The sequence below is a fragment of the Sebastes fasciatus genome, chromosome 17 (assembly GCF_043250625.1).
Source record: "Sebastes fasciatus isolate fSebFas1 chromosome 17, fSebFas1.pri, whole genome shotgun sequence".
NCBI classification, from domain to species: domain Eukaryota; kingdom Metazoa; phylum Chordata; class Actinopteri; order Perciformes; family Sebastidae; genus Sebastes; species Sebastes fasciatus.
The window spans coordinates 16,400,540-16,404,898 of record NC_133811.1 but is presented as its reverse complement, the minus strand read 5'-3'; positions in this window follow the sequence as shown (position 1 = coordinate 16,404,898).

The window sequence follows — 4,359 nt, the reverse complement described above, 5'->3', positions numbered from 1 at the left end:
TTTTCATCTGATCTACTGCTCATGGCACCGGGTCAAATACTCTGATGCGGTTCTTCCAATCCGCTTGACTCATGTTCTTGAAATCCATCAAATGAGAGAGATCTCAATCGTAAGCTCTGCCGCTGCTGAGCTGAGTCCAACTGCAGATTATCATAAAGGAGAGCAATAGGCTTACTGACCAACAACAAATCAAGAGCCTCGATACAAGGGTCAAAAACAGTGGAATTGCTCTGGATTTCAATAAAACCTCTTAAGAAATATAAGTAACTTTTGTTCAATTTTAGAGCAGCTTAGTGGGACAAAGATTTACGATCCAATTGGGTTAACCACATCTACTAGGTTAGTAGAAAAGCTGTTTAACACACGACTCTGCTGTTCCCTCACAATGGAGTGTAGGAGCTATTTATTTGTTGTTAATATTTAGCTGTTGTTTTACTAATAATAAATAGTATTGTTTGACTTATTATTCTAGATGTTTACTTTATCTAGATTTGATTTTTGATTTCTTTTGCTAGTTATTTGTTTAGTTGAATTATTTTCTTGTTTGGTATTTAGTTTTTTGCATAATTACTATTTGTCTTTTGGTTATGAATTGGGTAAAACTGTGGGCACCCGTGGTTATATAGGTAGGTAAGCAGGTAGGACCAGCATGCACCTGGGTGGGTTTATGTTTTTTTTTACCAGAACAAGAGAGGCAGCAAAATCCATGTTTCTTTGTGCTTCATTTGTTTGCTTTTTTTGGATAAATAAACCATCAGAAACATACATTTTGCATGGACTCTTTTGCCTGCGTAAACCACATACCCATGGTGCGTCAGTGGCCATTTGATTTAAGTTTGATTTTGATTTTTGCAACAAACGACCACTACAGAGAGAGTAAAACAATACAAGATTCTAAATTGATTAACTGGCCACTAATTTAGGAATGAAGAGCAAAGAGGGCATATTGCATCTGTAAACTAATTATTGAATGGGTGGAAAGGTTGAAGACCTGTACAAGAGCCCCCCCTGTAGCTGTGAAAGCTCCAGATCCCGATCACGGAAACGGGACCCTTTTCAGTTCCGGATGGCCTCGCTGAGAGAGAGAGAGAGAGAGAGAGAGAGAGAGAGAGAGAGAGAGAGAGAGAGAGAGAGAGAGAGGTGTCAATTGGTTTCAACTGGGGAGAAGAAAAGGAGGAGGGAAAGGAGAAGGAAAAGAGAGGAATAAAAGACATTGGCAAGTTACCAAGAGGTGCAGGTGTCTGCCTAACAACAGGCTGCACCAGTGCACTGCATGCACACTCTAGGCAAGTGTGGTCCGGCCTGAGCAGGACCTAGAGACTATGGGAAAACAAACCAATGGCAAAACACACAGAGGGAAGGCCTGTTTGTGTATGAGTGTGTATGTGTGTGTGTGTGTGTGTGTGTGTGTGTGTGTGTGTGGCTCATTGTCCATTCATGCAGCGGACGAATAGATCCTTTCAACATGCTTGTGAACATCAATACAGGATTTAAGACACTTTGAGACTTTTAATTTTGTCAAATCTAAGCTCTAGTAAAGCCACATGATATAACCGCACTCCCCAAAACAAGCCGAGAAAATCTGAAACTGATCCAAACATGCCTCAAATCCAAGCCTGTAGTCGTAAAAAAGAAATGTCTCATGCTTGATTTACCTGCACATAAATCAATCAGTTGCATCAACTTAATCCTTTGTTTGAAGCTTTTGATCCAGATGAACGTGATCTAGGTTCTGTTGTGCCTACCATATTAAAAGTTGTATTTTCTGATGTGTTGCAATTGAAGCACATATGACAAATAAACACATTTTAACATTTTTAAAAGTCTATTTAACTTTGGTGTTTACTGCACATATGTATTATTATATTGTGTTGGGAATTATGCCCATTTTCAAAATTCATACATGTTATTCCTATGGTCTGTGTTAAAACTCAAACTTGTGATGTCATAGGGTATAAAGTGTGAAGCTGCTCCATAGACAATGAATTGGTAGAGATGTTCTAGATGACACTGAGAGCACCCAGGGCAGAGGTCAGCAACCTTTACTATCAAAAGAGACATTTTAGGCAAAACAAACAAACAACAACAATCTGTCTGGAGCCGCAAAACATTTCAGGATTGTGATGAAGGTAACACAGTTTATACTCTAAGTATATAGTATATAAGTCTAATGCAGTGAGGGCCAAAGTGCAAATGTACTACGGAGTATTAGGGCCACATTGAGGGAAAAAAAATCTGAGATTTACAGAATAAAGTCAGAATATTACGAGAAAAAAGTCATAACTTAACGAAAAAAAAAGTCGTAATATTACGAAAATAAAGTCACAACTTTACGAGAAAAAAGAAAACATGTAAAATCACTACTTTATAATATTATGACTTTATTCTCATAGTACTATGACTTTTTTTTCTCGTAAACTTCTGACTTTATTTTCATAATATTACGACTTTATTCTCGTAATATTATGACTTTATTCTCAAAATCTCCGATTTATTTTTTTCCCTCAATGTGGCCCTAATACTCCGTCGTACCGTCGTACATTAGACCTACAACAATGATAAATAAAAATGAAAATGTAAACAAGAAACAGTAATTCATTTCCATTTTTAAAAATCCACAGGGAGCCACTGGAGAGGAGCTAAAGAGCCGCATGTGGCCCCAGAGCCGCAGGTTGCTGACCCCTGACTCAGGGGAATGATCTGAGTATATGGGTACGTTTTCTGTTTCACAACTGACAACACTACAATAGAATAAAGCTCATTTGGGGGAAAAAAAAGAAACCAAACATTTTGTGGGTCCATAAAATCAGTCTCCCATTCATCTTCTATGGAGCAGCTCCAAACTTTATAGCCTATGACATCACACATTTTGGTTTTATCACTCCAGTTTTTAGATTTGGGAGAGAGTTGTTCACGTTTACTAATATTTTGTGGTATATTATGTTTATAAGTATCTCTATAATTCAGTAAATTACAGATCTTTTTTAGAAACCTCTGTAAATTAAAGGATGAACTTGAACTTCAACAGTGGCACCAAGGTGAATTGTGGGCACATCATGAGAAACACACACATACATACACACACTTCTTGCTTTTCAAGCCACTTTCAAGTACAAGTCATGTGGGTATCCTGAATATTTCAGCTTATTATTGCAGCTTTTGTTCAGTTAAAACTTATCAAATACTCACCTCTAGAAGTTTTCAAGTTACATTGCTTCACTTTGTAGGTAGTTAGCTTGTTTACATGTTTTTGTTACCTAGTTTAACGTTGCCATTCAGTACAGAGTACAACACACTGATTGACTATGTCAATAGAGATGTCCTCCTAGCGAGCAGTGATATATATACTGTATACAGCCCAGAGGCAGATCACAGCAGAGACAGATGACAGCTAACAGTGGTTAGCATTGTGCTGCGTCAAGCTGACAGGACATGATGCTACCTAGACCGGAAGTAGGGCACAATAAAGTGTTTTTCTTTGTTGTTGTTTTCTTTTTTTTTCTCTTTTAACAATCCTAGTTTTTCGGCAGATTAAATTTCCATAATTAATTTGATTAATCGTTTAGCAAAAATATGATATCCATAAGATGACAAGGCTTATAAGAATATACCCTCCTTTTATACTTTTAAAGATGCTGATTTTACAATATATTTGACTACGATTGAAAACTTAAAACTCAAAAATTATTTTTATCTTTTCATTTCCTTTCCTTTCCTTTCCTTACATTTTATTTGTTGTATAAATTATTTTATTTTTATATTTTTATACTGCAAAAATGATTTGCTGAATTTTAGGTTTATGTAACTACTATATTGAACTTTCGAAATAAAGTATGGAATATATATATATAAAAATATATATAAATAGCTTATTACTTCCTCTTACTGTTGCCTGACACTAACTTCCACAAACAATATACAGTATATATATATATATATATATATATATATATATATAAATAGCTTATTACTTCCTCTTACTGTTGCCTGACACTAACTTCCACAAACAATATATATATATTTATATATTTAAATATAAATATATAAATATATATAAATATATATTTAGCTTATTACTTCCTCTTACTCTTGAGTAAGAGGAAGTAATTATCTAATATAAACAATACACTAAATACCAGAAAAATTGCATTTAATTAGTAGCCTGGCTGAATGATTCTTTAAGTGTATTTTCAACGAATATGTTCAGAGTTTGTATTCCATGTAAATAACTTATAACTATTGTATATTAAATATTTTATTTGTACTTGCTGATGATGCTGTAGTGTCCAACGATCGTGCTTTTATTGTGAAAGGTCCTACCGGAACCTGTATTGTTCTTGCTTGTTGCCTTGACAACAG